The 27,511-nt window shown below is 41.5% G+C and overlaps 1 long non-coding RNA gene across 2 annotated transcripts; it reads right to left on the minus strand.

The window, feature by feature from the left end:
- On the minus strand, nt 1–27,473 carry LOC117202792 (uncharacterized). 2 transcript variants are annotated; one of them, XR_007473142.1, is made up of 5 exons: nt 27,436–27,473; nt 22,687–22,844; nt 16,218–21,037; nt 10,985–11,146; nt 1–4,842 (listed from the first exon to the last, which is right to left on the minus strand). It is a non-coding gene; the product is annotated as an uncharacterized LOC117202792 (long non-coding RNA). The 2 variants fall into 2 exon arrangements; XR_004485262.2 differs by lacking the exon at nt 27,436–27,473 and having other exon boundaries at nt 22,687–27,393.
- Between the last annotated feature and the right edge of the window lie 38 nt (nt 27,474–27,511).

The raw sequence follows: 27,511 nt of genomic DNA on the forward strand, positions 1-27,511 counted from the left end.
GCATACAATCTTGAAATTTATTTTCCTTTGTTTTACTGGTCAATACAAAAAGCATGTAGTTTTGGGCTTACATTTCTTGATTGAATCTAGGAGTGAAAACCAAACTAAGATTGGGAGACAAGCAAACTGAATACAATGGAAATAAAAGCATGAACTGAAAGTTGCAAGGTCCTAGGGAGCGGGTGAGGCTAGGGTGGGTCAAGGCTTGAAGGATGAGTTAGCATTCCTTAAATAGCAAAGAATTGGGGAGGAAAAGGAATCAGTGGGAACAAAGGCTTGGAAGCACATTGATGTGGGTCAGAATTTAGAGGTGAAAATTATGGAAGTTCTACAAGCTGCAGCATTCTGACTGAGATTCACAGTGTTCACCCTTGGGTAGGCGTTAACATTTACTAGGTGACCTAATGACATCCTCATGTAATGGAAGGTTTGCTTAACGTTTGGCGTAGCAGTGTTAAGTTTTCTGTTTGTTCCTAAACTCTGTCTTCAGTAAGTATTATGGTGAAGGGAGCACAGGCAGAAAATGGACTCAGGGAAGGTTTCATTGCAGGTATTTTTAATCTCTGCTGGTAACTCTGGATCAAATCTCCTGTTAAGAAAAGCCCCAAAGGGTGGTGTATAGGAGATTGTACATTGAAGTTAGTTACAATACCCTTCTTTAATTCCAAAACAAGTATTGGGCTTTCACTGACCTAAACCACTTTTCTCTGGAATTTTGCCCTAGGCTGAAAGCCATGGGGAAATTCTCTGACAGGCAATCTCCTTAAGAACTGGGTCTTCTCTTTAAAACCTGCCCTCACCTGTCCCACTGCTAAATAAATGACTTCGTGCTCTCTTGTATTCACAGTTAATTTTTATTCCTTTTAATGTTATTTTGTTTGGGGTTATACTTTTCCTGCAGTGGGATATTTAGGGGGACCTATTATAAAGTAAATTTGAATTTCATGAAATTACTGATTGTTGACCATTTTGTTACCTACACAAAAGGCAGTTTCAATATAAATCTTGAACTATGTTGTTTCTTGTTAGTAAAGTTGGGGTTCATCAGTATTTTGTTTCTTATTAATTTTCTCACTTTTAACTTCACGGTGAGTCAAAATAAATTTTTATAAGCCTCAAAACATCTCCCAATTCAGTGCCTTTTCTCCTTTTGACTGTTATCATACAAGTTCAGGCCCCCTTATCTTTTACCTTGACAGTATGAAGTGTGTTTCTACTTGGCTTCCAGTCTCCTGGCCAGTTTTTCTCAGTGTTATCTCCTAAAGCACAATCCTTGATGACCTAGCAATTTAAGACGAGGCATGGGAGGCTCCCACAAGATAATCCAGCCTCCTCTTCTCCCCTCTGTCCCTCCTCCTTTGCCCGCGTCTTATATCTTGAGTTCGCTCTGAATTCATTTTTGGTTACCCCCATTTTTCCACTGAGCTTGCTTTTCCACAGCGGTTTCTGTAGCAATCTTTTCATCCCCCAGGCTACAAGCTCTCTGAAGGTGGGGAGAATCCTCCCAAGGCTCCAACACAACTGCAGCGTCCAGCGTGCACCACGGGTGGCTGTTGAGGTTTTGGACAGCACGAGCCTGGGGTGGCTGTGCTTAGAGACTAGGTTGTCAGGGTCTTCCGAGCCGTGTAGTCGTGACACAGCCGTGGTTAGCGCGGTGGCTTATGTAGAGCAGATTCTCCAAAGGTACTCACAGAATTCAGTTGAGTCTCAGTTTAGATCTGGCCATGAAAAGTGCTTCCGGAGCACTGAAATCTCCCACCTTCTAACCTGGAGTCCCACTCTGATCTTACATAGAAACAGACAAGCCTGGGAAGGAAAGAGATGCTGACCACAACGTCTCCACCTGGTCCAGCAAAAGCTCCCGGATCTGCAGCCAAGTCTGTTGACAGAGTCTCCAAGATTGGAGGATGTCTCTCCACCTCCCTCCCCACCCCCCAGGCTTAGGCTCCCCAAAACAAAGGGCTTCCCTGACACCACCCTCTGTACTGGTTATCCGTCCTGCAGACATTTTGCACCACTTTCTGCCTCATAGGGCTGCCCCTAACGACATTGTGAAGCCAAGAATTGCAGCCTGTGTTTCCCTGGCATATTCTGATGGCTGACAGGCCAGATATAAATTAGTTGATTATATATATACTGGGATCTTAGTTCCCCAGTCAGGGATTGAACCCGTGCCTCCTGCATTGGGTATGTGGAGTCTTAACCACTGGACCACCAGGGAAGTCCCGAGCTGATTATATTTTTTGACTGGGCTTTTCCTCCCCTCAAAATAAAGAAGAAATCCTGTAAAATGGTCCATCCCCCAGAGTGTTCTAACTGGAAATTTTTCTCTGTGACCAGCCACTTCTAATTTATCTTTATCGAGTCTCTATTTCCTTTTGCCGGGGTGCTTTACATATAACCAGGAAGCAAGCTGTTACTGACTTGGAGAGTTTGATGGGGCTCGCGTCCCATGGCCAGCCCCACAGGGAGCCCTTGGAGCTGTTTTCAGGAGCAAACCATGAGTCTGAGCCTAGGAGAAATGAAAACATAATGGGGTCTGATCGGCTTTCGGAGATGCTTCTTACACGGGAAGAGGAGTCCTGAACAAGGCAACGGCTGAGATTTACCGAGCAAATAAGAAAACCGGCTGCCAGGGATCAAAGCACGCGGCACAAAGGAGAATGTCTCGAGCTGCTGTGAGGTGTCACATTGGCAGAAACGTCCATGATGAGCTGCCCAACGATTTGCTAAAGAGGGAAACGCAGGGAGGAAAAAAAATAAAAAACAATCGATTTAGGAATGTACACTAAGTATAAAGTTTCCTGTGGGAAAAATAAGCAAATATTTAAAACATCAGAAAGCAAATGCCATGGGGAAATTTCCACTCTTCTTAAATACAGTATGTCTTGGCACAAGTTCAAGAAGAGGACTGCAGTTATTACTGCTCCCAAGCAGGGCAAATGTAGCCCGAACGGTCAACACAGGCACCAGGTCACATCCCAACTGTTCAGTGGGTGGACTGAAGGGGTGACTTTCTTGATCTACATCTTTAAAAATCTTGAGAACAGTTTGAGGTAACTGGGATTCAAATTTGGAGTCAAGATGAGCAGAAATGAGGGCTGGCACGAAGCTAGGGATAAAAAGATTTTTTCCTGCCTGGAGTGTGGGAAAGGGCAGCAACTTGTAGGAGAACAGCGGGGCCCATGATGTTACTTGGAGGGCTCCGGAGGCCGCTCTGTGCAACCAGCTGACCTGAGGAAACTTGATTGCAGAGGCTGCAGGAAATCCTGACCTTACTGGTGTTAACTTCTGGACTGCGTCCCAGGCCTGGGAAACCCATGCTCCTGCCCTCACACTGTGGAGACATGTCGGCTCCAAGGCTGACACAGGAGGTGGACAAGAGGCCCGTGCAGCTGCAGGGAAGGGACGTAGGAACCAAACCTTCAACCAGCACCCTATAGACGGTAAGAACCAGTTCTCCTCCATCCTGCTGAAAAGTGCCCCCAGGAACACCATCGCGGTTTCTGCAGCCCTTCTCCAATCCCACTTCCACCCCCATTCAGCACATCACCTGGGGTTTTTGGATGGGAGAGTAGGTCAGAGCATCTTCCCACCCTCTGAGAGATGCAAGTTTGGGTTTTGTTTCAGCTGACACCGACAGCTGCGCTCATAGCCCAGGGCCGGCCAGCTGGTGGTTAGATGTTTATGGTGTGTCCCTGCCTCTGCACAGTGCTCCTCAAAATGGTTTTGTGAACAATCCAGTGTAATTGGCAAAATCCAGTACATTTTCAAGAAGATCATTTCTTACGATTTTCAGCGTCTTCAGAGTCTGCATCAAACTCACAGCCTGTCCCCGGGTCCTGCTTCCTTGCAGAGCTTAGCACTGCTGGGTGGGCCTTGGCAGGCACACAGGAGTATTTTCATTGTGGTCATCTGAGCATTCTGATCGGAACTTCTGAAGCACTGGGTCCTTCTGTCTGGCACTGGAAGAAGCCTAATAGAGCGGAGGGAGTGTGAAAGGATAGTTTCCTGGCTCACATGGGTTTCTGGACCTGATAAGAAAATGTCTACGTCATTGCGGCTGGTCTATCTCCAAATGGCCAACATCAGTCAACTTCTGTGTTCTGTTTCCTGATTTTCTGGGTGAACCAAGGTATTACTTTCACTTGGCCCAGTGTGTTATATCAAAGGTGCACATAAAGAAGTTCATGGCCTGGATAAATTGCCCCTGTAACAGCGCTAACAATTTCAAACCCTAGCAAAGCTGAGTCTTCAATAAATGACTTTTTCCCCTTTCCTCCCTGAAGTGGGGATCAGACAGCCAACTACTTTTCCTAGTGCAATGATCTTGCTTCTTATAACGTTGAATGTTAAGAAAGGAATTTACCCACCACATGAGGCAAAGGTGTATCGAATTTCAGATTATCAGTAGATATTTCAAACACATCAAAAGATAGTCTACTTGATGTTTCCCCATCCGCAGCCTAGCACTCTCTGTCACCTTTCCTTGTTTCGTTCTTCTCCATAGAACGTATCACCGTTTGACATACTGTTTGTTTTATTGTTGTAAACAAACATTTTTGCTTCTCTCCTTCTCTCTTACACACACACATGAAAGAATGAATGAATGAATGCCTTAGAAGACAGTGTTTCCTCTGAAATGAAGCTTTTGACCTTTCCCAGCCCACACACTTGGAAGCTAGATCAATTGACTTGCAGTGAGGTCTCACCCTTTTTACAGCAAGATCCAAGAAACACCCAGCAAATAGCTCAGGGGCACAGTCCAGCCTGAAGGTTACAACCGTTGAGAGACTTTTGGTCAGCTCTGGGGTCAGTCTTCTTCATATACAGGAAACATGCCTGGAGAACAGAGACTGGATGAGAAATGAATTCACTCTGTACACAATTGCCAAGTGCCCCTTTCCTCCTCTTCCTCACACAGTTCAAATCAGACTTTTCAAATGAAGCGAGGGAGACAGATAAAGAAAAAAATCCCAAACAAAGCCAGTTATGGACAAATACTATAAAATTCCACGGTAAGTAAATGTTCCCTGTCTCTTTAAGGGGAAGTTTCTTTGGAGAATGATGGTGTTGGGTCTAACTTCCTCCCTAAATGCGTATATACTCTGCACACATTTGTTGGACCCCATTCTGTCCGAAGTCCTGTGCTATGAACAGGATGCAGCTAAGAACTGGATATGAAAAACAGATGTATTCGCTGCCTTTTCCCAGTTTGAGTCCAGTGGTAAATATTAACGGGCAGTCACCTCAAGCCCGCTGGTGATGTTATCATACATCACATTCTACTCTTAAAACTGACTCTAACTCAGGGCTCGCAAATGTTATTGTCAAGTGCCAAATAGTAAATCAATATTTTAAGATTTGTGGACCATACGGTCTCTGTCACAACCACTCAGCTCTGCTGTTGAGCACAGAAACTGACAATGCGTTAATGAATGACCATGGCAGTGTCCCAATAAAACTTTATTTATAAAAACAGACACAAGCTGGATGTGGCCCTTAGGGTATTGTTTGCTGGATCCTGCTCTCATTGCTTTGTTGCATTATAGTCAGATTCTAGAGATGTGATTCAAATAAAACTATGGTCTTGGTCTCAAATTTCCGTAGAGTTTGTATACAGAGATTTATAAAAATACGGGTTGGTCAAAGAGTACAGACTTTCAGTTTTAAGATGAGTAAGTTCTGGGGATCTAATGTACAGCATGGTGATTCTAGTTAATAATACTGTAGTATATACTTGAAAGTTGCTGAGAGAGTAGATTTTAAATGTCCTCACCATAGAAAAGAAATGGCAGGTATGTGATGTGATGAAGGTGTTAGCTAATGCTAAAGTGGTAATCATTTTGCAATATATAAATGTATCAAATCAACACGTTGTATATCTTAAACTTACACAATGTTATATGTCAATTATATCTCAACAAAGCTGGAAAAAATTAAATTAAAAATTTTCTTTTAGTTTTCAGAGTTTATAATTGTCGTCTGTGGAAAGTTTAGTCTAATAAAAGCTACCAAAACATTTTTAAAAAGAAAAGAAAATATGAGTTTGTACTTGCTGTTCATCTACAGCTTTTCAGCGAGCACTTCTGTCGGGATAAAGGATACAGGTTATACCACAGCTTTGCCTCTGTGATGATAACTGTCAAATCTGTCTGGTTATCCCTGGGTCCCAATGGAGATGACTTTGTTCTGTTTCCAGATGTTTCCTACATATCATTTAGAGTAATAAACAGGGACCAGAACAAAACGACCCTCTGACCCCTAGCCACAGGCCGAGATGCCACAGCTATTTTATGACTCTCAGCTTGTTATTATGGCAGAGAGAGAACAAGGCCATTTTGTCATGGCTGTTGTTCTGCCATGCCTATCTCCTGTGCTGGGTCTCTTCCTCACCTTCTGTCACTGGGGTGGGCTCTGCCTCAGCTTCAGTCTATTAAGCATCTAGTTGAGCCCCGTATCAGATGTTTGCTGTTTCCCTCTCCAGATCCACCCTCCCTCTTCTCCATTCCCTGTTCTCTGTCCTAGAAGGCTGCCTTGTATGGACTTTATCAAAGGACTCTCCATCCCCCTTGCTTCCTTTTGGGTCCAGCCAAGGAGGATTCCTGGCGAGAGATCTGAAGGAGGGAAGAGACTGAAGATGGAGTATCTGCTCCCCCGATTCTCTTCCTGTAAGCTCACCTCAGGCTGGCCGCATCCCTTAATTGAAAGCCTGTGTTCCTCTCAAAGCAAACAACCGCTTAGAACCTTCTAGATGCTGTAGCCACTCCCTCTCCTTGTTCCCTGGGTCTAGGGCAGGGCCCGGCTCCACTGTTGCTGCTCTATCAGGTTCCTGCACTATCCCTGTATCCCTGTGCTTCCCCACGTCCCACCTTCACCTTTGTACCACAGTCACTTTACAATAAGCCCTTCCTGGACTGTCCTGATTTGCTGGTGCCGTCTGTTCCTGTGGGGACCCTGACTGACGCAACAGATTCGGGCTCTTGGCTGCACCATTACTGTACCCTCTGGCAGGTAGCAGAAAGGCTGTGGAGGGACTTCTAGAAGCTTCTTAGAAAACCTCCCTCCAATAAGCATCTGTGGATAAAAAATGTTGCTTGCCATATCAGCAAACAAAGGATGCTGTGGCCATCAAGCCATCAGCCACTGTGCTGCCCCCGGTGGTGAGCCTGAGGGAACTCAGGATGAGGAAGGACAGGGTACTGACCCTAGATAGCGAAGGTGCATATCAAAGGAATGATTTCCATGAGCCCAGACTCATGCATCTCCCCATACGTAGATAAGCGCTAAATTCACGCACTTGAGATGTCTGGTTTTCTTTAATTAACAGTAATCTTTGGATGCTCCAACTACCTGGTCTTTGTTGCAAAACTCCTATACATCCTGGTTCCTCCCTTACCTCTTCGGATGAGTCCCTCAGAGCTGTCTGAGAGGCTGTGTCCTGGGCTTGGGGTCCTCAGAAAGTCTGCCCAATATTGGGCTGGCCAAAAATTTCGTTCGGGTTCTTCCATAACAACTTACGGAAAAACCCAAATGAACTTTTTGGCCAACCCAATAAACCATAATTCTCAGGAATGCTGTGGTGGTCCAGTGGTTAGGACGCTATGCTTTCACTGCTGGGGCCTGGGTTCAGTCCCTGGTTGAGGAACTAAGATTCTGCAAGCCATGGCCAAAAAGAAACCAAAAACATAATTCTTAAATTTGAGGTTGTATATTTTTCTTTCAGTCGACACATCCCTAATTATTAAATCATCCGAACATTGGGTCCTCTTGAATGCAGTTTTCTCCAGCAAGAGAAGTCAAGCACAAGCCTCAGCTGAGATGTCATGGAGATCTGTAGGGTTGACTCATGGTTAGCCAGTCTACAGGGCTGTGAACGTGACCATGTATCAAACAGCCCCAGGAGTTTCTGCTCATGAGGCCGAGTTTATGGGCCTCAGCAACTCAATGACCCTGAATCTTAGAGCCAAACCGTTCTCAAGCAGCTTTGTAGACCCCAGTCAGTGAAGGTAGATCCTAGAACAGTTTCTGAAAACAACTTACAGAGTTCAGTTTACTGGGAAGAACTTAGCACCAAGGACCCTTTAAAGAGGTAGTCTGTGTGATGATTAAGGTGATTAAGGATAGACGCTAGACTTAGCTCTGCATGATGTGACCTTCAGAACACACCGGTGATGTGACTGTAAGTAACATGGCTTAAGCATTGTGGGTCTCTGTTTCCTCATCTCTACCATAGGAGCTGCTGTGAGAATTCCATTGGCTAATATTTGTAAAATGTTTAGAACAGTGCCTGGTACATAGTAAAGTACGATAGGCATTAGCTATTATGGCTATTGAAGGAGACATTCTCCTTGCTATCTTTTGTGTTGGAATCCGCTTGGTTACGCTTGGAAGACCCCTCACTCCAGAGGCACCTTTTAAAAAAAAAAATAAAAGGACCCATTGTAAGGCACAATGACCTGCTGTGCTTTGCAGAGATTTTTGTATTGGGCCATAATATCCTAGTTTAATTCAACTCTCAGTCAGCGGGAGTAGAATGTGCCCATCTTCACTGTGTGTCTCGCATCACGCTAGCTATGAGAGACTGCAGCTCTGAACAAGAAAAACCCAGTCCCCACCTTCATAAAAGTGCTACAGAAATCTATAGCTCAGGCTGGGAGTCAGATGTCCTCACAACTACATTTAATTTAAAATCAAGCCACTTGAGAAAATTCAGCTGTAAGCTTGGCCTTCTCTCAGCTCCCTGAGCACAAGGCAGCGAGCTACAGTCAAGCTGTGAGTTACTCAGGCTTTTTCCATCAAGACCTTTAAGTTCTTTCTGTAGATTCCCTTGACACGAGAGTAAATAGAAAATCACATGTCCTTACACCAGGGGGGGATATGGTGGGGTGGTGGTGGTGGGATGAATTGGGGGACTGGGATTGACATGTATACACTAATATGTATAAAATAGATAACTAATAAGAACCTGCTGTATAAAAAAATAAATAAAATTCAAAAAAAAATCACGTCCTTAGCACCTCTGTTCTGGAAGGGTCTTCTGGCAGCACAAATGGAGTTTCAATATACAGTGCTTGAAATCAGGAGAAAAGGGCTTCTGACTGCTTTTTCTACAATGAACCTGTACTGTTTTTGTAATGAGAACTAAAGATGTTTTAATTTTTAAAAAGTTTACCGTTGTAATAGAGAGTATCCTTGTGAAGCATATCATAAATCAGACACACAAGTTAACACTAATCATGTTCGAATAGTGTCTAAAACAAGTAAGAAAATTCTCAAGTGTTTATGCTTCTTTTTCAACTTTAAGTTGAGAATTGGGAGCCCCAGGATGAAGGGGTAGACTGTTGAAGGCCATATAGGTAGGTACATATAAGAAGTAAGAATATCTCTAAGGGGCTTCCCTGGTGGCGCAGTGGTTGAGAGTCTGCCTGCTAATGCAGGGGGCACGGGTTCGAGCCCTGGTCTGGGAGGATCCCGCGTGCTGTGGAGCGGCTGGGCCCGTGAGCCACAACCACTGAGCCTGCGCGTCTGGAGCCTGTGCTCCGCAACAGGGGAGGCCGCGATAGTGAGAGGCCCGCGCACCGCGATGAACAGTGGCCCCCGCTTGCCACAACTAGAGAAAGCCCTCACACAGAAACGAAGACCCAACACAGCCAAAAATAAATTAAAAAAAAAAAAAAAACCTTCTGCTTTAAAAAAAAAAAAAAAAGAATATCTCTAAGAAAGTGAAAGGATGTCAGCAAAAATAATTAGTTTATAAATCAAGTCGTAAGACGTGCAGAAAATACAGTTAAAGTTGCATGACAACATTTCTCACTTGCTTGGTTTGGGAATACCTTGCAGAAAGTTGAAGTCAACACTTGTAATCTAACTAACCTTGATCCATTTCGCTTCCACCCTTGTTTTCTAGTAGAAGTGAAATTTCCTGCTTCTACCAAAGGGACTGATAGTGGGTCATGCTTGGCTTACCTGGAACTCTGGGACTACTCTTTTCCCTCTTGTCCAAGGTCTGGAGAGCAGAGACTGTATTCTACTTAATCTTTATATCCAAAGGGCCTAACTCAGTATCTTTACATAGTCAATGCCAAATAAACATTTGATGCATAAATAGGTGGATGGATGAATGGATGGATGGATGGATGGGTGGATGGATGGACGGATGGGGGTGATATAATTTGGGGATAAGTAAAAGAGTTAAGGTTACTAAGAGAATGCTTCCTCTATTATTTGAAATAGAGAGTATAGGAAAAGGAAGAAGTTTGCTGTACGATTTTTGGCTCTGTGAAACATCTGTGGGTCTTAGGCAGTTGTAAACTTCTGGCTTCAGTATCCTCATGGATAAAACTGAGGGTTTGGAAGAGCTGATCTCTAGGTTACCTTCAAGTCTTAAGGTAACTAAGTATGATACCAAGTATAATGCTTAAGGATAAAGAAAAGTAGAATTTACCAAGGTTTAACAATGCCTTAAAAATGTGAGAATGCTCTGTCATCAGCAAGAGGGCAACTGGGTGATGGGTTTTTCTAAAATGTTTCATTTTCTGATACATTCTTCCACTCTTTAAAGTGATATGTACCATTTCTGTTTAAAAGTAAAGTGAATTCAGATTGATTGATTTTTAGCAGATAATTCTTGAGATACGTGTCCAGCATGTTGCAAAAATTAGGCTGGCAGTTATTCTTTTAATGTTTGGAGCTGAATTCTAAGAGAGGTTGGAAACGGCTTCTGAGAAATCATTCAGCTAGGGCAGGGCACAACGGTGGCTTGATTAATTAGCAACTGCCTCTTTGACTGAATTGAACTTGGATCTGCTTACCTGATGCTCAGCAAAGCCAATCTATTGACATCCAGTTGTGGTGAAGGAAAGTGTAGAATTTATTGCAGGGTGCCAAGCAAGGAGAATGGGCAGCTTCATGCTCAAAAGACATGACCGCTTTCAGGGAAGGGGTTTTAAGGGCAAGATTAGGGGTGTGGGTTGCAGGGTACCTGATCAGCTTGTGTGCAATTCTTTGATTGGCTGATGGTGAGGTAACAGGGTGATGTGCTGGGAATCTCAATCATCCACCTTCTGGGTCCAACCTGTCTGGGGTCTACATGCCAGTGGTCTGCATGCAGTTAACTTCTTCCACCTGGTGTGGGCTTTAGCATCTGCAAAATAATGCAAGGATATGGCTCAGGATATTATCTATAGCCCTTGAGGAGGAACTAAAAGTCCTTGACCTTGTTTTATAGCTAAACTATTATTATTTTGTCTTGCTTGACTGCTTTCCTTTTTTTCTACATTTTCTCACTTCTCTGATTAAACTTGCTCTTTGGAACTCAGGGAAGACCTAGGTGGCTACAGTTTATTTCCATAGCCTCTTTTCCCAATCAACAATAAGCGGGGGACATCAAGGCATCTGTCATTGGGAAAGCTCCGCAGAGTCCTGCTCAGTTTCACTCTAATAAACAAGGTCTCTCAAATCTCGTTCGACACTTGGATTTTTTGGTTTTATGGTCTCCACCTTCTACCACTGAGCCAATGTTTTCATTGTCCAGGCCCACTATTTTGCAAACTCTACAGCTCTTTCTGACAGAACCAAATGCTATCTCTTTTCTTCTCCCAGTATGATTAACTCACACAACCTTGGACAAAAACATACATCCACATGCCAGCAGTCAATGTTTTAGCTTCTCTTCTATCAACATTGTCCCTCTGTCCAGGGTCAAAAAAGTCAGAAAGATGAGTGCCAAACAGAAATGTGCTTTTCTTTTTAAAAATTTTTTAATTTTAATTAAAAGAAAATTTTAATTTTCTAAAAAATAAATTTTATTTATTTATTTTTGGCTGTGTTGGGTCTTCGTTGTTGCACACAGGCTTTCTCTAGTTGCAGCAAGTGGGTGCTATTCTTCCCTGTGGTGCGCAGGCTTCTCATTGCAGTGACTTCTCTTGTTTCAGAGCACAGGCTCTAGGCACGTGGGCTTCAGTGGTTGTAGCACGCAGGCTCAGTAGTTGTGGCTCACGGGCTCTAGAGCGCAGCCTCAGTAGTTGTGGCACATGGGCTTAGTTGCTCCACAGCACGTGGGATCTTCCTGGACCAGGGCTTGAACCTGTGTTCCCTGTGTTGGCAGGTGGGTTCTTAACTATTGTTCCACCAGGGAAACCCCAAAATGTGCTTTTCATATTGAATCTCCTGCTTAAAATTAATTTCTTTATAGACTTTTGAATATTTTATTTATATTAATTATTTTCTATTTTTTCCTCTTGAGTTCTCTCTCTAGCTGCTTTTTATTTTTTTCAAATACTTTAAAGACAATGGGGTTGGATTTAAAATATGTTCTGCTATGTTCCATTTATTTGTCTAGGCCCTGGTAATTTCTGACTTTCAAAAGGTCAATGTGTACATTTACAATACTAATAACCAAAATAGAAATGTCACAGTATTTAATTTTTATTCACTTTCCAAGACAACTCTCTAAACGTAGCCATTTTTAATATCTAAGTCCTCTATGTATATCCACACAAAATCTGCCCCAATTTGCTCCTGGTCCAATACAAGAGACTCCCAATGTACTGTAATTTTCCATAGCTATAATTATAACACCTGTTGTCACAGACTCCTATTCAAAAAGTGCGTAAAAAGTAGACAGAAAGCCGTAAAGTGAAAATAATCAGGCTTTTATTTACTGTATGTATAAATGATGTTTAAATGGACAACCTGAGGCACTGTAAGATCTTGAGCTAAGGTTTGAATCTACAGAGATTCAGATACATCTATGATTCCCAGTCTATGATTATGTTCAGAGCAGTTTCAGATGAAGTATATTTTATTAAAATGTTGTAGTTATTAGGGAATGTGTAAGCTGTCTTTGGTACTTATTGTAATATCAGTGAATCAGAATATTCAAATTACAAGAAAATTCAATTTATTAGAGAACAAACATATGGACACCAAGGGGGGAAAGTGGTGGGGGGAGGGTGGTGGTGGTGTGATGAATTGGGAGATTGGGATTGACATTATACACTAATATGTATAAAATGGATAACTAATAACCTGCTGTATAAAAAAATAAATAAAATAAAATTCAAAAAAACACAAAAAACACAAAACAATTTCTAACTCTCCTTGATATAAAGGAGAAAAGGGGAGGAGCAGGGTAGGGTGGGGCTGTCCCCGCAAGAAACCAAACTAGCAAATCTAGCTTCAAACACACCCTCTGTTCTGTTATTCCAGTTTTAGCCATTTGTTTCTGCTAACTCTGTCCTAAACTTAGTTTTTTCTGTGCTGCTATAAGAGTATGCTCTTATCTTCTAAATACAACACATTTTAAAATTGCACATTGTTTTCTATTTTTTATTTAAAATGTTGTCCCCTAACTTTAGTTCTCTGGGGCAGAGCCTGGATTTTTAATCCTAGCCACAGGTGTGTCAGGAATTATCTCAAAACAACTCTTAAAATTGTCCCCACTGTTTAGTTTCGATTACTGAAGTTGGTAGAGGTGAAATAATTTGGACAAAGTCAAGACCTACAGATAGCAAGTGAGCAAATTAGAATTTTTACCAAGATTTGCCATGTCCCAAGGGCCATGTTCATTTCCTTAGTAGTACAGAATATAGGTACTCTGTAATTTTCATTATATATAGAATCTCCATTAACAAGAATCCAAATACCTGTGATCCTCATTTTTTAAATTGAATTTCTTTTTTAAGAGAAAGAGAAAAATTACAAGAAGGGTAACTCCATTAATAGCAATTAAAATATAAGCATATATATATATATATATACAATTCCAGGGAGTATTCTGTACTTCTCCTAAAACATATGAGGTGTCTAGGGACTTCCCTGGTGGTCCAGTGGGTAAGACTCCATGCTCCCAATGCAGGGGACCTGGGTTCGATCCCTGGTTGGGGAACTAGATCCTGCATGCATGCTGCAACTAAGGGTCTGCATGCTGCAACTAAGAAGTCTGCATGCTGCAACTAAAAAAAAAATCTCACATGCCGCAGCGAAGATCCCACGTGCTGCAGCTAAGACCTGATGCAGCCAAAATAAAAAAAGTATATTAAAAAAACAAAACAAAAAAACATATGCGGTCTAATATTCTACTCTTTAATATTATAAATATTATAGAATGATTAATGTTTTCAGAGATAACTCGAAGGCTTTTAAATAACTCAAATCAATGCCAAAATATTAATTGCTAATTAAACAATACTAACCCAGGGAAGTAGACTTACACATTTTATTCCATTTAAAGAAAGTTCAAATCTTATACTTTAATTTCTTGATTTACAGCAGCTTAACTGTTCTCTTAGATATGCTTTTTTGGGGATTGACATATACACATTGCTATATTTAAAATAGATAACAAGGACCTACTGTATATGGAATGCTGCTGTTCTGTAATAACCTAAATGGGAAAAGAACTTGAAAATGAATAGATACATGTGTATGTGTAACTGAATCACTTTGCTGTACACCTGAAACTAACACAACATTGTAAATCAACTATACTCTAATATAAAATAAAAATTGTTTAAAAGTGACACGTATTTCTAAGTGCTTATTGTAGAATTAGAAAACACAGAAAAACATAAAGAAATTCAACATATGCATTCTTTATTCTGCTGTGAGCATTTTACCATGTCATTTGTAATCTTTACTTGCATAAATATACATAACCTAAAATATTCTCCTGAGTATATCCTATATTACTTTATAGTTTCTCTGTTGAATATTTGAATTGTTATTTATGATGAGGTAATTAATATATTTGTGTTAGATTCCTAGAAATACAATTATTGGGTCAAAGGGTAGAAACATGTTTGAAGCTCTTGAGAAGTATTGTTAGATTACTCTACAGTAACTTCACACCATTTTTCACTCCAGGATCCACCTATCACACCACTACCGGCAGTGGGTACTACTGTCGCCCGTAAAGATTCATAATATGGCTTCATTCTAATTATTTGCTTTATCAGGTTTGAAAAATGACCCTCTTTTGATTCACGGAACACATTTCCCTAAAGGTTCTGTTGTCTATATAATAACAGTAAAAATGTAGCAGGTATTGTGCTAAGAGATAAAATTATCTCTTAATTCTAATCACACTTCATATAATAATATATATTTATATTAAATATAAATTATATATAAATATAGACTATATAATGTAATATATAATATATAATGACTATCTATTTATACATAAATACATTATATATATAACTATAATGATTTTCTAGATGAAGAAATTGTCTTAGAAAAGTTTAGCCCCTTGGGACTTCCCTGGCTGTCTAGGGGTTAAGACTCTGTGCTTCCACTGCAGGGGGCGTGGGTTCGATCCCTGGTTGGGGAACTAAGATCCCACATGCCAAGTGGGCAGCCAGGAGGAAAAGAAAAGAAAAGAAAAGAAAAGTTTAGCCCTTGCCTAAGATAACCCGGCTAGAAGTAGTTGGTACAGCTTCAATCAGGTCTGACTCTGAAGTGTATATAAAATTTTCTTTATTTATTTTTCATCACACACTTTAAGATCCGGCACCCAAGATCCAGCCCACCAACATTTCTCTACATTATTAAAATGTTCTGATCGCTTCCTTTCCATTTATTTTTCAGATGAACTATATACAATCATTTTATCAGTTCCCTCATAATTGGCAGTTTGATGTTGCATTAAGGGTATACAGTAAATTCAAGAAAAATAGCATCTTAAGAATACTGGATCTACCAGCAGCATCGTGTCCTTAGGTGTCTTATTTAATTTTGTGGTTCCCTCCAATGTAGCTTCTTCACCTCTCTTGTTAAGGTGTTTTTATTTGCTTTTTTTTTTCCAAAATGAACAGGAGCTTTTCTTTGCTATATTTTAATTGAGTGTAGTTAGCATTGATTTGTGTACATTTATTTGTGTTCCTTTTTAGTTATAATAGTTTTCTATTTGATTTTCTAAGGTTTTCCAAATAAACAATTGTGTATCTGCAATATTTTCCTCTCTTAATTTCTTAATTTCTATTTCTTATCTCTATCTTTTCCTTGTTTCAATGAATTAGGCAAAACTTCTAGAACAGTGCTAAATATTGATGACATGATAATTATAAGGAACATCACTTTTGTCCTTTACGATACTGAAATTATTTCTAGTATTTTGCCTTTAAGTTAATGTAGATGTGTGTGTGAGGGTGTGTGTGTATGTTTTAAACGATAGTAAAATATAGGAATAATGCAGTTAGTAGAAATCCTACCTTGACTTTGGCATTTTGTCAATTTTTAGTTTTCAGTATTTTCATGGGCTGTTTAATGGGGACTTGGAAACAGGTACATGGACTCCAAAACTTGCTGCTACTTTAACTCTGAAATTAAACACATACTTTTTAGGAGGATTTTCAACAAATGATGCAATATATTAATGCCTAATTAACTTATTTTTTAAAATAAATTTATTTATTTATATTTTTGGCTGCGTTGGGTCTTCATTGCTGAGCGTGGGCTTTCTCTAATTGCGGCAAGCGGGGGCTACTCTTCGTTGTGGTACTCAGGCTTCTCATTGTGGTGGCTTCTCTTGTTGCAGAGCACGGGCTCTAGGCACGTGGGCTTCAGTAGTTGTGGTACACAGGCTCAGTAGTTGTGGCTTGCGGGCTCTAGAGTGCAGGCTCAGTAGTTGTGGCACATGGGCTTAGTTGCTCTGCAGCATGTGGAATCTTCCCGGACCACCAGGGCTTGAACCCGCGTCCTCTGTATTGGCAAGTGGATTCATAACAATTGCGCCACTACGGAAGCCCCCCTAATTAACTTTAAAATTCGATTCATTTCCTTAAGCATCTCAGTCTTCTGAGGTAAGATTATAATCAGCTTTTCCTAATAAGATTTATCTCACACGCCATTATTTTCCATTACACATGTTCTTTTCACCTCCCACTAGAATGTATAGTTTTCCAGACTAGGACTAGAGAAAGTCAAACTTGGAGCCAATAAGGAAAAATCCCTTGAGATGAAAGTCTACCATCCATCCCACTTCAGTGCCCTAGAACCCAGTGATTTCTGCTGAGGACCAAAAGCACTTGGTTCTGGCTGTTCTTATATCCTGAACTCAGAATCAGGTAGGAAGAACTCAGCTTTCAGAAGTACAGGACCATCTGGCGTACACTGTGGATAATAACTTCACCCCCCCTTTTTTTCCTAATTTTTCTACTTTGTATTCTGTTTTCCCTTATTTCCTAGTCAATTTTGTGGTACAATTTTCCAAGGTATAGAAAGGAGAGAAAAATACTTTTAATGACAGTTCAGTTCTCAGTATGAGTGTTTCTGGCTTTGCAAATTTTTGTTGGCCGGTTTAATCACATAACTGCCTTCTCTCTGCCATTTGGTACACACTTGAATCACGTAAGCTCACGGAATGCAGCATCAATGTGAATGTTAGCTTAATTCAAACATAATAAGCAATCAGAATTTTCAGAAAAGCACCTCATGCAATGAATTCCCAAAGTAAGTGAAAATGACTTTAGTATTTACTGTATTGCTATTACTAACACTGCTTTTATCTGTGCTATTTTTTTCTTTTTTTGGCAGGTACACTGTACCTATTTAAAAAAAAAAAATTAACCAAAATTTGGTTTGGAAGAAAACTTTCCCCTTCATAACACAATACACGAATCAGTCAGAATTGTTGCTACATTACTCTCTTTTTATTGTTCTTGTTGTAATGTGACCATGGAAACATGGACAGTAGCTAATAAACCCTTGATGATACTCAGGCTGCTTTTGATTTTACTGTCCTCCTGAATCTATCCTTAATGTTGGGTTAATTGCAGCACGTAATTTACCAGATGGTAACAGTAGGTTTGTGCCATATAATTTTTTTATTCAGAGCCGTAACGGTGTCCTGTATATAAAAGATGCTTCGTGTTTGCTGAATGAATGACAGTGAGAATAAAGGAATGAACGAATGGTGAATAAAACCAATCAGGCTAAAGCTTAAACATGAGCCCTGGCAAGGCTGTTGAATGGAAAGGAATTCCACTGTGGGCAACTGAGAATCCTTGTTAGAAAACACCTGTTCAAAAGAGAACTCAATTTTCCCTTAATAGTGAAGGTGCCAGGACACAACTGTAGGCTTCTGGAATTCCTGGGAACAGACATTCTTTAAACTGAATCCCTGATGAGGGTCTCTGATGAGATGGCCTAAAGGATTCCAGGCACCTAAATTTTATCCCATGTGCCAAATGTTTTTCCTCAGTCTTAAAGATTATAGGAGAGGAGGTTGAAAAAAACCTGTTACAAGGGAAGGGAAACCAAGAACTCAACATCCAAGCGCCATCTCTTATGTGCGGGACCTCTTATGAGAGGAGTCCAGTGCCTAAATGTGAAGTCCCTCGGTCAAAGTTATTAAAATTATTAATTTCAAGATTGTGAGAACAGAGCATTAAGCCATACATGGGGTCCTCCTTAAGTGCAACGCCGTTTATGACGACACAGTTTGCACACCCATAAACTAGCTTTGCATATGTTTTAAGTCTCTTGTTTCTGAGCAAAGAAAATTGAATAGATCTGATGCAAGCAATTTTTATTCTAATGTAGTGCTGTTGAATAGAAATGTCTGTGATGATTGAAATGGTCTATATCTATGCTAATACACAGCCACTAACTACCTAAGGCTACGAGCACTTAAAATGTGGCTAGTGGGACTTGAAATACTAGCAATACCACTGAAGAATTATATTTCCATTTTATTGAATATTTAATTGTATCTAACATAAATTTAAATAGCTACATGTGAATGTGGCTAGTGGCTGCCATTTTGGACATACAAGTTTAATGAATCAACCAACCTACAGACAATAAAGAAAATAGTTCCATATAGAATTTATAGCAATGTTTGCAGCAATGAAATTTGTAACAATGAAAAGCAAACAATGCCTTTTAAGTTAACTGCTCTGAGCAACTGACAATAGATAAGTTTGCCTTTTATCCTAATGGAAAGTTGCAGAATATCTTCTAAACTCATAAATAGAACGAGAAATTTCTCTAAGATACAGAACTGTGAAATTTGGAGGAGATCCCTGCCTCTCAAATTTCCTAAGCATAGAGAGTTTCCATGGCAACAAAAGATCCATCCAAATGTAATTAAAAGTGAATGACTAGGGTATCTGTATCATTCAGTTCTAGTACATGTTACCTTTAATTATATTTTTCTAAGCTACTGATGTGCTAATATGTCAGACGATATTTGTTCAGAACTGAGGTTGACAAAGCTTTGTAGGAAGAAAAAAAGAAGACGCAGTCATCCTGCAGGAACTCCGCAGATAGAATAAAAGAAAAAGAAAAGATGTGTTCCTTTGCTCCTCTTTGGAATTCCTTCAAGTAAGAATGAGAGGGCCAGCCATTATTTTAGGGTTTTCCACTTCTTACTATCATATTTCTCCCTCTCGGACTCCCGCCAGGACTTACCCTTGAAAAGACTCTCCCTTGAGTCCCAAGAAGCATCTGTCCTTGTTCCCCAGCTGGTTCCAGTATCCCAGCCAATCCTGCCCCTGGCCCTGGGGCTTCTTTCCTGTCCTTCCCACCTGGCCCCAAGCCATGGCCATAGGTGGCTTTGGGAGGTCCTAGAGGTCACAATCACTATTGTCCTGCTTTCAAGTAAACGCTGAGAAATCAGTTATGTATGATTGAGGGGGAAAAAAAGTTTGTAATTAAAAAAAATTATACAATGAATACGAGAGGTATGAGTGAATGAGAAGAGTTTCTTGTATCTTTGTTTTGTTTTAGTTACAAAGCACAGCTCCCTGATTGGGGAATGAAAACACCGGAAATTGCTGAAGTGAGATAATTTATTGCTAGAAAAAAACAACAAGAGCCACCACCAGACCAAAATCATTCTCAAAAGGAAATAATGTGAATGCTTTAAATAGCAACTGTGCTTAGGATGTGGAGAAAATCCAGCCACACAGGGCATGGAAGGTATGGTGACAAATGAGGCCAAAGGGAAGAATGAAGGAAGGAAGGAAGCATGTGATGAAGCTCTGAGCTGGTGTAAAGGGGACAACTGACGTCTATCCTAAATCCTCCACTCAGGTTTCACAGGTAAACTCCAAGATTACTTACATGCTCTCGTTTGGCCACAGGGCAATAGTACCCTGGGTTTTCTTTAGTTTGTACTGTTCAGCCATAAAGGTGGGGAAAAAAAACCCCCAAATCCCCAGAAGTCCAGCTCTTTGGGCAACAAGTATTAAGAGTATCACTTATGTTAATGGAAAAGCCTTAGCTAATTCACTGATTCTCAGCAGGAAAGGAGTGGAGTACAGTCCCCAGTGGAAGGAGGTTCCTGAATTTCCAGATCAGGGGAAAGACTGGCTTTTTCTACAGAGCCCCAAACATCGATTTTGATGGACTCCCTTAGGGGTGGGACCTCATTTTCCTTCTTTGGAGGCGTTCCATATGCGATACAATATTGTCTGTGGAACCACATTGCACATGGGAAAGACGAGGAGGCTTTCCTACATGCAAAGAGTGGAAAAAATGTTTCCACTCTTAAAAGTGTCTCTTTCGTTTCCTTAAATCTAGAAAACCCCCCTCTCCCCATTTCTGTCTTTTGAGACAAACCTTTTTGCAGCATCCAAAGTTATTTTTGTGGAATGCCTGTGATGTGGATTTGTCTGATTTCTTTCCCATGATTAGAGGCAGGGGAGATGTTTTTGGCAAGGATACCGCACAGGTGAAGCACATGGGGTGCTTCTCATGTGTCACAGCAGAGACCCATTATGGACTTGAGTCTCATTGTGGGTGCTACTAAGTTTGATCACCTGGTTCAGTTGGTGTCAGCCAGATCTTTCCACTGAAAAGCTACAGCTGTCACTTAGCAATTAAGAAGTAATTTGTGGGGGCCTCCCTGGTGGCGCAGTGGTTGGGGGTCCGCCTGCCGGTGCAGGGGACGCGGGTTCGCGCCCCGGTCCGGAAAGATCCCACATGCCGCGGAGGGGCTGGGCCCGTGAGCTGTGGCCGCTGAGCCTGCGCGTCCGGAGCCTGTGCTCTGCGGCGGGAGAGGCCGCGGCAGTGAGGGACCCGCGTACTGCAAAAAAAAAAAAAAAAAAAAAAGTAATTTGTGGAATGCTGTATTGAGACCATGAGAATGTTTCATTTCCCCATAACCTTTTTACCCAATGGTCTTAGCATTTATTGATGATCTTTGCCTGAATCTACTTTTACACGGGGGATTGCAAAATGATGATTTCCTGATTCTATGTCTTTCTACATTCATTAACTAGTATCCTTCTATTAAAAATGCCTAGTCCCTTCCCCCATGATTTTTAGAGGTATTTTTAAAAAATATCACTATGGACTCCTGGATTCAGATTTTTCTGACTTCTTTTTTGTTGGACATCATACCTTTTGTCCTGAGAGATATTTACTAAACCAGTCACCTATGGAACACCATTCCTATGAAATGCTCTGGGGATAAAGCATTCTATGGTCAAATAATGTGGGGATAGAAAGTATCCGCCATGTCTCTTGAAGTTATCTAATGGATATTAGGATACTGAAAACCACAGGAGTTCTGCAGTAAAGAACCTGCTTAACTTTAACCAGGAGTTTCTCAAACTTATTTGATCACGGAATCCGTTTTTATTTCTTCAACACAGACCTAGTGCTTTAGGGAAACACTGGCCAAGAGCCTCACTTGTCAATTAAATGTTTCAGTAATAATGTGAAACAAAGACTAACTAATAGCTGTAGCTGTATTTCGCTTGGCTCAACCATTCCTGTATGCTTAAAGTAACTATTCTATGTTAAGGTCAAATCAGCATACCATTGAGGGCCTGGTGGTCAAGAACAACCCTGAAGTAAGGAAAGATTCCTTTAAAAGAATACAAAAAAAACTAATCATAAAAGAGAAGATTGGTACATTGACTTCATTAAAATTAAAGCCTTCTGTTTATCGAAAGACTCCAAAGAGTGTGAAAAGGCCAACTTTGTACTGGGATAGTATATTTACAAATATACATCCAGAAAATATAAAGCACTAATATTTATATACAAGAGAAAGACAAACAACCCATTTAAACAATGGGCAAAAGACATGAACAGGTACATCACAGAAGAGGATAACCAATGGCCAATAAGCATGTGAATGTTATTGACCTTAAAGAAATGCAAAGTAAAATCCACAATGGCATACCACTACACACCCACCAGAATGACTAAAATGAAAAACACTGACAGCACTATGCATGTGGGTGTGTGGAGTAGGTAGACGCTGTGAGGCGCTGCCTAGATCTCCTTTCAATGAGATGATTCCTGCCCCGGATGCTTAAGAGTGCTGACAGCCTCCATCTCCAATCCTGCGATTGCCTCAACTGCCTCTCATTCAAAGTCACTGTGACTGATGGAGGGCACAAAGGGCTAGCCCACTTGCCCAACTCAGGATAATTCTGAGGGGCCATTTCTAACACCCCCGACCCCAGGTTGTTACTGGCCCTGCACTGCAGCTCGATTTCACTCTCCCTTTGTCCAATCTTACTTCCTACCGCTCCTTCCACAGGAGTTGATCCCAAGGGCACCCTGTAATAAATATCCTGCACACTAAGCTCTGTTGCAGAGTCTGCTGACCAAGTAGCCCGTTCCGCGACCTGTGCAACTTGCTTGTCCTGGTGTGAACTGGTACAACCACTTGAGAAAACTGTCTGCTGTGACCTCGCAATCCTACTTCTAGATATTTACCTGGGAGAAATGAGCCTTGTGTCTGTCCACCACAAAAAGCCATCGACGGGAATGTCCATAGCAGCTTTTTTTCATAATAGATTCAAAGTGGGAACCATGCAAATGTCCATCAACTGTAGATTATATAAATAATTGAAGTATGTTCATACACAGGAATGCTGTATAGTGATAAGAAAGAACAAGCTACTGTTATACGTAACAGCATGGCTGACTCTCACAGGCATAACGTTGAGACACAAAAGAGCGCACACCGTATGATTTAATTTATATGAAGCTCAGGAACTGACAAAACTAACCCATGGTGACCGATGTGAGAACGGTGGTTCCTTGTGGGGTTCCTTGTGGGGTGTGGGTGTTGAGAAGGAGTATGAAGCAGCCTCTGGAGCGACACAAAAGGTCTATATCTTGATGTGGTTGGTGGCTACATATGTAAAAGTTCCCTGAGGTATAAAACACTTAGTTTTGGGCATTTTACTATATGTGTGTTATAGGTCAGTTAAAAAAAAAAAAAGCCACCTCAAACTGTAATAAATTCCTTATTAATCCAATGTAGGTTAACTGGTTTGTAGACTAAATCTGGTTAAGGTGTTACAGTCACCTGTGATATTGTCACTTTCTAGGGAAGGTTGGCTGCAGTGGGTTTAGTAATAAGGTCGTCCTGATTAGTGCATTGACTCTTCTGCAGCAGGAAGAAGCAAGCTTTAGGGCTTGGTGATCTGATGGGGGAGGAGAGGAATGCTCCAGGTTTCATGCTCCTGATTTAATCAAGACAGCTCCTCCCACTGAGATATCTACCACCAGATCTTATCAGCTGTCTCTCAATCACTGAGGCTCTCTGGGAGAAAATCTCTCTAGGGAGGAAAATAATCTCTCTTCATGCGCTGTTAGGATAGTCTGCAAACCAAACCAGTTAACCTGCAGCCAGGTAAATCCAGTAATTGAGAATAAATCAACCATCACTGGGCATTTAAACTGCTTTGTTATTGAACCAATTTTACAAAGAAAAAAGGAATCAGATATTTGCTATTTTAAATTAATTTCATTAATATGTCTTCATTAGCCTTGACCAAGAGAAGTTAAATAGGTAACTTAAAGGACTTCCCTGGTGGTGCAGTGGTTAACAGTCCGCCTGCCAATGCAGGGGACACAGGTTCGAGCCCTGGTCCAGGAAGATCCCACATGCATGACACAACTAAGAGTTCGTGTGCCGCAACTAAGGAGCCCATGAGCCGCAACTAGGGAGCCTGCTGGCTGCAACTAAGGAGCACACATACCGCAACTAAGGAGGCAGCAAGCTGCAACAAAGGAGAATGCTGGCTGCAACTAAGGAGCACATGTGCCACAACTAAGGAGCCAGCGAGCCACAACAAAGGGGCACGTGAGCCGCAACTAAGGAGCCCACCTGCCGCAACTAAGACCCAGCGCCACCAAATAAATAAATAAATTAAAAAAAAAAAAAGAAAGAAAGGTCCTGTGGACTCTGGTGGAGGAGGGGCTGTCCTCCCACCTGTATTTGTCCTCACTTCCATCTCCATTCCTCTCCCAGGACGAGGCCAGCTGCTGGAGGATGGGCGGATTAAGCTCACTTTGGCCACTATAGCCGGCTTCCCAGATGGCCCCCTGCAGGAGAAAGGCCAGGGTCTCCCTGCCCTTCTTTCTTCTCCCTTGTGAAATGAGATGAGACTGGAGGCAGCTCCCCCAGGAGGGTCCTCTGCCTGTGAGCCTTCTCCCATTCTGCTATCAGGACTGGGGAGATGGCCTAGGGGAGCACCTTGCCAGACTCCAGATCAAACTTGCTGCTTCTCTTTTGGTTCTTCACACCAGCTGAGGTGCTCTGGCCTTTGTGTTGCAGAGGCGAGAGTCAGGATCTGGATTCAGGCTCCGAGACAGAAGTAGACAGAGGTCTTTGGATTGCTTCCCATTCTAGGCTCCTCTGGCAGCCTGAGTCTGGGGGGGTCCAGTCGGTACACTAGTGTGTTGCACTGCAGCTTTAAAATGAAAGCTCCAGGAGGTGATTGCCATTCTCTCACTCTGGTATTTTAGGGTGTGTGTGTGTGTGTGTGTGTGTGTGTGTGTGTGTGTGTGAGAGAGAGAGAGAGAGAGAGACCGTGTGAGGGTGGGTACACACGAGCTTATACCTCCCACAGGGATGATGGATTCAGGGATTCCTGGATGTTTGGGCCAATGCTTTCTTAATGGTACCCCAACTCATCATTTTCTGATAGGGACCCAAGTCAAGGAGACTGTGCATCACAGTGCAATGGGGTGGGTACTGTGATGTGGGGAGCAGGGTCCAGGCTGCTGTGAGTCAGCCTAGGAATAGACATATACACTGGCCAGCAGAGGCTTTAAGGAGAAAACTGTCACTAGACTTTTTTCTTTGGTTTTATTTTTCTGCCTTCTTCTTAACTCTCTCAAAAAGGTAAGCTTTGAGAGCCAAGGTTAACTATGGGTCTAAGCAAAATACACAGAGACCACAGTGCCTCTTCTCTCTCAAGACTAGACTTGCCAGCTTCACAACTGATCCAGGCCCCTCACCTGGACGGAGTCCCCACAGCAGGGTTTGTAAGGCAAATATCTAATGGTATTTTCCAAATTTTGCTCCAGATATTATATGAAGAAAGTATCCTGCAGTCAGGTTAGATTTAGAAACACCAGCAGAATTTTTCTGAGCCTTTTCCAAGAAGTGAGATCTATTATGCAGAGTTTTCCAAACTTACTTGATTCTAGAATCATTTCCTACAAAATATCTCATGGTATAAGACTGCCTCAGAACTCTTGGGTAAGAAGTACCTGAAGAAATAAGTGATGCCCATTGTGCCATAACATCTCGTTGGCAGATCTCCCCCTGGAACCTGGACTCAGAGTCTAGGCTATGACTTTCTCACTTTCTCACCACACAGACGTGACGAAGGACTAAATAAATGAAGCCCCTGGTTGCTTTCACACTTTTTTATTTCCTAACTCAGATTTTGTGAGTATCTTCACAGAAACGCTATTGCCTTTTCACTAATAGTACAGCGTTTCTTGGTGTTAGTAGTTTCCCACTGAACAATGATTTCTTTCAACCGCTCTAAGTATATGTGAATTACTCATTTTGTTGAAGCGTCTTAGAAAATAACTTTCTAATTCTGACGTTTTTAATCATAAATGTCACTAAAACCTAAAAATGTCTAATATTTAACTGTAGCCATAGACCTAGCATTGACTCTTCTGTGTAGTGTCTGATCTATACATCCCTCTGCCCCCCTTTGTTTTGCAATGGCCCTCAATTAGCTCAGTGCCCCCACTTCCCACCCTCCAGGGGCATGGCTCTTGCAGACCCTGTAGTTAGCCTGAACGCTTCCTTGGGAAGTAGACACTTGCTCTAATAGCAGAGTCCCAGAGCGCTGCTGTACTGCCATCCATCCCCACCCACCACAAAGACTCCTCAAATGCCCAGGATGAAACAGCTAAGGTCTGTTGCACTGGCTTTAGAAACAAAGAATGGCGCCAACTGCGGTCGGTATGGGCTGTGTGCCCAGGACTTTGACTCCTCTTGGCTTACTGAGCATGGGCATGTAAGAGTAGGAAAGGTACAGATTACTTAATTCTTGCCAGTAGGCTAATTCTTATCTGCCTTGAGGTAAATGGAAAGGCAAGGAGAGGACTATTGCTAGAGGCTGAATGTTCATGTCCTCTCAAAGTTCATTATGTTGAAACCTAATCCTCAACGTGATGGAATTAGGTGGGGAGGCCTTTGGGAGGTGATTAGGTCATAAGGGTGGGCTGCTCATGAACAGGGTTAGTGCCCTGATGAACGAGACCTCAGAGGGCTGCCTTCTCCCTTCTGCCACGTGAGTACACAGGGAGAAGTCAGCCGTCTGCAACCCGAAAGAGGGCCTGCTCCAGACACCAAATCTGCCAGAGCCTTGGTCTTGGACTCTGAGGTCTCCAGAAGTGTGAGAAATAGTTGTTTGTTGTATGAACCACCCAGTCGATGGTATTTTGTCATAGCAGCTTGAAGGAAGCAAGACAATTGTCTTTTTTATCAGGGATTATGTGTATGTGCCTATCTGTGTGGCTGCACCATGCCAGATGTGAGTAATCCTCAAGGAGTAACAGGTGAATGAGCCTGGAACGAGTGGATACCATATATAAAAAGACATAACAGTGGGGAAAAGGTGATTTAAAGTTAGAAGAGTCTGCATCTCAACTCTGCCACTTTTATTAGTTGAGTGACCATGGGTGATTCATTTTTAGTACTTAGAGCCAGTTTTCTTATAAGCAACATAGAATTATTTATCTTTCTCACTACGTGTGTATGTGTACCTGTATATGCAGAGAAATATGTTTAGAATGGTTTACATCAAATGTTAACATGGTTGTTTAGGGAATTTGGGAATTGGGTGGCTTTTCCCTTTATATTTTGTGCCTTTCACTAATATTTGATCTTTTTTAAGGTAAAAGTGTAAAGCATACCCCAAATACTGTCAATGTAAAATTGTAATCATATGATAAAATGAAATCTTTCATATTTTTAAGTTTTTGAAATGGGAGAGTCTTATAAAAATTCCCATAAATCCAACCAAGTATCATTCCTTCAGTTTCTTTTTTCCTAACTTGTGTCTATAAATAGGTCTTCATATTTAATCTTTCCAGCAGACAGTCTTCTACCTTTTTCTCCATTAATCTTGGAAGAATCTTTAGAAGGTAATATGAAGACTACTGTTTTAAGAAAATATTGAAAGAAATAACAAACCACCTTACCTGGAAGAGCAGCAGATCTTTTAAAGCCTAATACTTCAAAGGGAAAAACAAAAACAAAAAGCAGGGGAAAAAAGTT

This window comes from Orcinus orca, chromosome 18 (assembly GCF_937001465.1).
Source record: "Orcinus orca chromosome 18, mOrcOrc1.1, whole genome shotgun sequence".
Classification (NCBI taxonomy): domain Eukaryota; kingdom Metazoa; phylum Chordata; class Mammalia; order Artiodactyla; family Delphinidae; genus Orcinus; species Orcinus orca.